The sequence below is a fragment of the Cupressus sempervirens genome, chromosome 8 (genome assembly GCF_028749045.1).
Source record: "Cupressus sempervirens isolate cs-2001-9-10 chromosome 8, ASM2874904v1, whole genome shotgun sequence".
In the NCBI taxonomy this organism is placed as follows: domain Eukaryota; kingdom Viridiplantae; phylum Streptophyta; class Pinopsida; order Cupressales; family Cupressaceae; genus Cupressus; species Cupressus sempervirens.
The window spans coordinates 740,341,086-740,349,723 of NC_143125.1; the positions used below are offsets into that span (position 1 = coordinate 740,341,086).

Consider the following 8,638-nt stretch of genomic DNA (forward strand, 5'->3'; position numbering starts at 1 on the left):
AATTTTGACATCAATTAAAGTGTAATTTTTTTCTCTTCAATATGTATAAATCTTTAGAAAAGTATACACTTACAATTATTATTTTTAAATCTAAACCTCACCAAATATCACTTCCAAACTCTAACAAAGTTTACAAATTTTAAAAATAAACTATTCAAATAAATGATGTAGTGGATTTATCTTTTATTTGTAATTATTATTTTTCTTATTATTTTACAAAAAAATAATAGAAACAAAGTTTATTTTGTAGGTCATAGAAGCTATTATGTATAAATTTCACTAACTCTCGTACTTTATTGAATAAGTTTAAATTAATTACATTTAAAATAATATTTTAATATTACTATTTTATTATTTAAAAAATAAATAAATAAATAAATCATGTTTGTGATAAGAATAAATATATTATTAAAAAACTATTTGAATTAGATATGTTTTAATAATATATATTAATTTAATTATTAATATAAATATTATTTAAATTTAAAAAAATATTATAATTTTTATAAAGAAAATAATAACTTAATGTAAATGATCAAAATAATATTATTATTAAAAAAAATTATTGAAAATTTATGTATAATAAATATGATATCTATGGTACCCATAAAAAAATGATATCTATTTAAATCATTCAATAAAATTTATATATCTTTAAAACAATTTTTTGATTTAAGATTTAATAAGTGCCACATAGTGGCTTGTATTTTCCTAAGTTGTAATAGTTTAATTAGAAAAAATAGCAAATATGAAAATTAATAAAATTAATTGTAATAATAGTATTTAATACAATATAATTAGTAATTGATTAATATTTAAATAGTATTAAATGAAACTTTTACATGAAAACTTTTATTTTAATTTAGAATGATTATAAAAATTATCCATTTTTAAGTAATATTTTTTTAGTACAAATCTTTATAATTTAAACTAATTTCTAATTTTTTGTATGAATGTAATGTTATTATTCAACTTAGTTATAATATTAATTTTCTTAATATAAGAAATGAAAAATAAAAAAATTTAATGTCAAAAGAGAAGTAGTAATTGTTAATATCAATTTAAATGTGAAATATAAATTAAAATAAAATAAAATAATGATTTATTTACAAATCATAGACTTTTAATCCATTTTAGTCATGTTAGCTAAAATGATAAAATTTCCTCAAATTATTGATTTTAATAAGCAAATTTTATATATTACTAAATAGATTTATACTACCAATATTGAAAATTGATATATGTACAAATATGTATAATTTAAGTAATTTTATATTTATTGCTAAAATATTCTTTTTATCATTTATATATGTATAAATATTGTGTATTAAACTAAGAAAGTTCTTTATTATAAGTAAAATAGAGTTTTGAGTTCTCACATTGTTTAGACATAGATTATCTAAGAAAATGAATAAAGACGAATAAAAATAATTTTTAATACATTAGAATAAATATTTAACTATACACATCTTTTTACAATATTTTGAAAAATAATAATAAGTATTTAATATGGAAAAATCATTAGATATTTATTATTAATTAATTTTCTTATAATCTTCATATTAGTAGTGCTTCCTTAAAATCTGCTCTTATAAGACTCAAAGTATATGGACTGGAAGAAAATTAATTTTAGCAAATTTAGAAATTCTCACAAATAAATATTACAAATTTTAAAAGTAAAATAGAAATACTTGTATCTAATTGGTAGAAATTGAAAAGATTAATAGAAATTGAAAAGATTAATCATTAGTTAAACTTGAGTGATTACAATAGTATTTTAGCCTATGGCAAATACAATAAAAGTACTGGTAAGCTTTCTAAAGATTCATAAATAAATATTGAATAGAAAAAAATTACACTAGAATTGATCTGAAAGGAATCTCATACCCAGCCTAAACGTAACATTTTAAATATGCACATCCTACTAATTCTCATTCTCAAGGTTTTAAAAAATGAAGGGAGCTCATGCTGATTATGTAGCAAACGGCAAAATGATTAAAGTGAAAAAAATAAAAAAGGCGCACTGTATATCCAGCAACTCCATCTGAACCCCAACAGATAAAACTCATGCCCTCAGACTGAGCATTGCTGCTAATCCGCTACATTCAAACAGGCCTCGTCTATCATCCCCGCTACCAATTTCTCCTCTCAAGTAGAGCGTCAAGCCGAAACGCTTTCCCGGCTGCTCGTAAAATTCTATCCACTCGCCGGCCGGCTAATAACAAGTCCAATCGACGGAGGCATTTACATCCTCTGCAATGATGCCGGCGTCGATTTTATAGAAGCCGCCGTAGTCGACCTCAGCGTTGCGGATCTCATCAAAGACAACGTTCCGCCAGCCGTCAAAGAGCTCTTTGCCCTCCACGGCGCCGTCAACTTGCATGGCGATCGTCTTACCTTGCTCGTAGTGCAGGTGTGTGTGTCTGCAAACTTCATTGGTCTCATTATTTTTTAGCGCTTTATGAAATTTGCAGGTAACGCAGCTGAAAGACGGCGCCGCCGTCTGTTTCATGGTGAACCATGCAGTAGTCGACGGGACTTCCTTCTAGCATTTTATCAACTCGTGGGCGCACCTCTGTAAGACAATCAGTCACGAAATCCCCATGAATCCCATCTTTGACCGTCCTCTGCTGGACGGTGGTAATCCAACGGTTAGGCTTGGCTTAGACCCGGACGGTAACTTCCCGCGGTTTTGCCCTCCTCCGCTGCGCTTCAAAATCTTCCATTTCAGCGACCACGTGATCAAGCGCTTAAAGGATCGCGCCAAGCGGGATTCGCCTGTTGAGATCTCTTCACTACAGGCACTGAACGGTCACTTGTGGGCTTCGGTCACGCGGGCACGTGGGCTGAGCTCGGAGGAGCAGACGGTTTTCTGTGTGGTCGTGGATTGTCGGGCACGACTGGTTCCTCCGGTGCCTCGCGCCTACTTTGGCAGTGCTCTTCAGACCGTATACACATCCGCTACTGCCGGAGAAGTTAGCAGTTTGCCTCTTTCTTTTCCGGCAGGTTTGTTGAGCAATGTAATTAGAGGGCATGTGGATGGGGCTTATTAGGCAGAGGATTGAGGAGTGGCACAAGAAACCAGTTTTAGTTGACCTCAATAAGGTTCCGTTTGGTTGGGGAAGATGAATTTGTGCCATAACCAGGTTATCTTATACCCAGGTTTTCGAAAACCTGGGTTTGTGGTTTGGAAAGTCAATGGTCCGTTTGGTTGACACAGAAGATGAATATACTGTGGACCCCACAATATTATTAATAAAACTATCATAAAATTCAAAACCTGGATTTAATTTCGAATTCCACATTTTTATTGGAAGAAACATCTTCCAATTTTTGACCAAAATTGGAAGATGAAATTGAAAACCAGGTTATAATTTTAACCAACCAAATGCCCATGTTTTTCTACAAAACCTAGTTTTACCCCTAATAACCCGGTTTTGACCTTCATCTTCCAGCAACCAAACGGGGCCTAAGTGTCCCAAGAATTGTTTGACGTTGGCAAGCTCCCCGCATTTCGATATGTACGACAATGATTTTGGTTGGGATCGAGCCGTGGGGATTGTGAGAGGACCAAACCATCAACGTTCTGATGGGCATGTGTTGGCTCGTCGTGGTAGAAAAGGCGAAGGGATTATGGACCTAGAGCTCTTCCTTATGCCTTCTTCAATGACTGCTTTGGAAAGTGATCCTAACTTCACCTCTCCTCCTTTGTCCTACTTGTCTTAGGCAATACTATTGCATTCACTTCTGAAAAATTAGTGAATTAGTTACTATTGCATTCACTTCTACAAAATTAGTGAAATAGTTTTTGTTCAATCAAATGATATGTAATGATTTTTCTATTAAACAAATAATTCAAAAGTTTATATATTTATTTATAATTAAATATATTATAGAATTTTTTATTTCATTTCTGATAGGTTGATTTGATTTGGTGTTACAAGAGCCTTTTCTCGAAAGTTTCCCATATTATTTTTTTTGGCAGAAGGGTTGTCAAGTAATAAGGGCTAAAGACACACCTAACTATCAAACCACCTTCCTAAGTAAACACAATGGAAGCCAAACATAGAGAACAACACCAAGGAGAGAGAGAAACAATAATATGTTATAGATTCATCAAGTTATCCGCAAACATGTCTGGCTATAAGGCCTTCTATGTTGCAGCCAATACAAGGATGATAAAATACATTAAAAAATGCATCCAACATGATAGATCTACGATCTATTATAGAATCTCTAGCTCGCTACCTTCTCTAATCTTCCTTCTACTCGCTCTTGATGATGCAACCCAAGACTCACTACTTATACTTACCAGACTGGCTTACAAAAGATTCTAGATCCTCACATTAGAGAAGGATGATCAAATAAGGGTTTGCACACATCCCAATGATCAATCCTTACATTAAATGCACAACTTAAAATAAATGAACAAGTAGGCTCTCAGTAAGAAACGCACAAAGAAAAACTCAATCAAAGAACAATCAAGCATTAGAAGAAACCATTGAGCCGACTTGGCAACTAAAGCAACTTGATGATCACTAGAACTCGATCATCACTAGAGCTTGGCAGACATTGCAACTTGCCCAACATTTCAACTTGACCAATATCGAAACTCGACAAACACTGACAAGACAAGCACAATAGAAAAGCAACCCAAGATGTTGCATCTGAATAAGATATTGAGCAACTAAATCAAACATGGGAAAGTGGTAGAAGATTAATCTAGAGAACGAAAAGCAATGGGATCCTATGCCCGGTGAAGGAAAATCTAGAAAGGAAGGTGAAGAATGTGGTAAAAGGAAAAGGTCGAGATGGGAAGTAGAAGATAACAAAATTGTAATGCTAAAGAAAATAAATATGCTTCACTTTATGTATGAGATTCAATTAGGCATAATTAACCCTGAAGTTCTTATAGTAACAAAGTTGATTAAGAAGGACCTTGCATTCGAGCCTTCTGCAGACTCTAAAATTGTCTACTCCTATCAAAATCTGACTGGATTCAAGTGAACTCTCTTGTACATCTAAAAATTTAATATTCATCCATGCCATTCCTTCTTGTAATGCCTTCACTCTACAACTATAAAAGCTAAATAATTCCAAAAGTAATAACTATTCAAAAGATTTGTTGACAACAAATAAATAGGTACATCTAATCAAAGTCAACTTTGTTACACTACCCAAAAATCTTGAAGAATGGTTTGCACCCTTGCAATGATAAATATTGGAGATGTAATAATTGAGTAAAATGATTTGGAAACATTGGCAAATTGTTGCAAATAGATATATCTAGATGTCTCAGGTTTTTCAAACCCTCAAAATCGATTGGGAATAATTGAAAACCATTTTTTTTGTAGACTAGTTTAACCAAATTTTCTAAATCTTGGTGAAACCACTTTCCCAAATCTATGAATTGTGAAGTCAACTCTAGATTTTCATATATGGTTGGAGGAAGAACTAGAATCTCACTTTGGATTGTGGTTTCATACTTTAAAGTGTAGTTGATCATTAACTAGTCAAACTGTCAAGGAAATTACTATAGATATTCATTAATAAATTTATAATTGCAGAAGGAGGAAACATTGGCATGTGCAAAATTATTTATTGCGAAAGAAAATGCACATTTTTTTCATAATTATCAAGCAAATATTAGAAATCCCAATGGCTTACACCATAAGTTCCAATCCTCTTAAATATCTTATCAAGAGGCTAGAAGAAATGGCATTACAGATAGATTTGCACAAATGAAGCCATATTAGTTCTCTAAACATCTTGTTACATTGATAGAGGAGAGTGAAATTAATGTTATAGCTCATTTCATTTACATTATATCAAAGTGTGATAAGTCACATTATCTAAGGCACAAATACATTAGGAGGAGATTTGGAATAGAAATTATCTCTTCAACACAATGCACCAAAGAAATAATTAAAAAAGCTCAAACCCATTCAACACAAGCTAAAAAAATGCATTCTCACTATCTTGAATACAATAGAGTTCTAGTTGCATTTGAAGTTGAACCCTTATCTATTCCTTTATATGGACAGCTATGGAGAACAATAAATAGGGAGAATTAAACAAATACTAGCCACTATAAAATCTTTCAAAAAAAAATAGGGAGGATACAATAGATACTAACCACTTTAAAAATATTTCCTTTTCATTACTTGTGTTTCTTTAGAATGTCACTTAAAAATTCTTTGAGTTTGAATATCCATAGAAATGAACAAAAAGAAAAAGAGTGGGAAAAAAGGAGAACAAGATAGAATGGTGCAATTGATAAAATCTAAATTATAGAAGAGATTTTTAATGAAGGTTGAATGTTGAGGCAAAAATCTAAAGAGGCCAAGATTATGCATACAATTAGGAAGTGAACAAATGAATAATAGCATAACAGTAGAAAAAGTGGGGTAGGCACATTTTTATCCAATATCCACTTTTACATTCTTGAAAAAGTGTGTATAAGAACCCCAAAGATCCAATCAATGGCGAGAAAACTATTTCCAAATATTTAAAATTTTAAAAAAGAGTACGTAAGCTATAATGTGAGAGAAAATAACATACAAATATTAAATTTGGTTGTCTACAATTAGTCAAATCAAAAATTAAGCAACACCCATTGAAACAATAATCAATAATATTTTCCTACTATAAATTACTCAAATGAAAACAATCAAAGATGATTTAACTATTCTAAGTCAATAACACAAAGAAAATGTAGAGACAATTTCCTTAACTCTTATTCATACTATAAAATCTATTCAAAGTTTCTAAAGATTAGATCCAATCCCATCAAACTATTCTAATATTCTCAAAATTTTCATACCATAAATATGATCACTGATGCTTACATTAATGCTTTAAAAAAAGTACTAATGATAACTCCTTTTGACCAACATGATATTCATACACTAGTTAGCCAAAGACCACCTATTTGTTCTTTTTATATTTATTATTAAATTTTATTTTATTTTTCTTGCAATTATGTTCTTCCCAATTGTAACACTCATTGCAAACAACTCATAACTCAACCACACCATTCAAGAAAAGTTTATCAAACAAAAGGAATGTACTTTTAATTTTATTTTCCTATATTTAATTAATAAATTGATAAATGATATAGTACTATTTTGCATTAAATAAATTTTAAAATATGGTTTACAATTTAGATATTCAATAACTAAATAAATTATAATTATTTGTTTTGTCTAATAAGATCAAAGATGCATTGTGGTTGTTAGATAGATTATTATACAAATTAACATTATAATAAAATTTCTCTAAAACTTAAATCTTTGAGTACTCTTATTTCAAAACAAACATTCTTTCATACTTAAAATAAGAAAACTCTTTAAAAACCTCAATCCTCAATAGAAACAATGGCTACCCAACAAATAAAATACTCCATAATTTACATGATGCTTGCTTTATATTAGAAAGTTTGACAACTAGAAATTGGATAACCACTTCCAAGTTCCAAGCCCCAATTGATTTATAATAACTAACCCACCTATATATAACTTATTCCTACTAGAGCTTGTATTTAGACAATGTGTTTAGTCTATCTTTTAACAAACAAAAGTTTTGAAATACACTATATGGTTATAGTGCAATGTTTTTGTGCTACTTGTTTGGTTGTTACACATTATAATGTTGCATTGGCTCAATAAAAGAAGTATCTGAAACATATTATTAACCAATAGGCTTTTACATTAGCCCTTGGCTAAACAGTCGAATATCTGCACTTGATTTGATAGTTAATACAATTAATTAATTAATTTTAAAGTCACAATTAGTGGTTTTGTGGTTTTAAAATTAATTAATAAATTGTATAAACTGTTAAATCGGGTGTAAATTTTTTGTTGTATAGACATCGCCTTTACATCAGGGCAACCTATCCTGAAAAGTATCACACAACTAGAAAATGGGTTTTCTTGGTACATCTATTGCCTACAGTTTCTACCTCTAGCAATCCCATGCCACTAACCTAATTATAGCAGGGATGAAGTCATCCAACTTTGGAGCCATATGCCCTAGCCATGATAGGTCATGATATCAATGTTGGACGACACTGAGTTGTTTTACACCCACAAGGAATAGCCACAATTCAATCACCTAGACAGGTAAATCATGACATGTAATTATCTCCACTGCCTATGAATTCATCCCAGTTCAAATCAACTATCATCAACCGCTATAAAATCCCCAACCATGTTTCATGCTACAATAATTCACACTTCGTTTATATTCAAATGGGTATGGAAGTCCTATTTTTTATTTGATTTGAATGCAACTTGATGTCAGTCCTTGTTTTGTATTCGACTTGAATATCTCTTGATGTGCATGGTCATTTCTGATGGTGCTTGATGTGTTTGTTACAAGAACGAGGGAGTTGAGAGTCAGGGAGACTGACTACAGCCAGATCGGCTCTTATAGCGCATACTAGGTAATTTCGCAAACTAGATAGTGTGCCTCTGAAATGTTTTTTCTGACCCCTACTAAACAGTGCATATGTTTGGCAGTTTGTAGCTTCTTATCTGAGATTAAAGTAAATTATGTATCCTTAAAATAAAGAATCAACAACTTGAAATGAAATTAATAGTAGTGTACTAATTGACATTAACACTTTCCTTCATCATGA

General features: G+C 31.0%; 1 pseudogene; it reads left to right on the top strand.

Annotated features, from left to right (window-relative positions):
- The window catches only part of LOC149544547 (BAHD acyltransferase DCR-like), a 43,434-nt pseudogene extending 39,708 nt beyond the window's left edge, over positions 1-3,726 (top strand).
- The last annotated feature ends 4,912 nt before the right edge of the window (positions 3,727-8,638 follow it).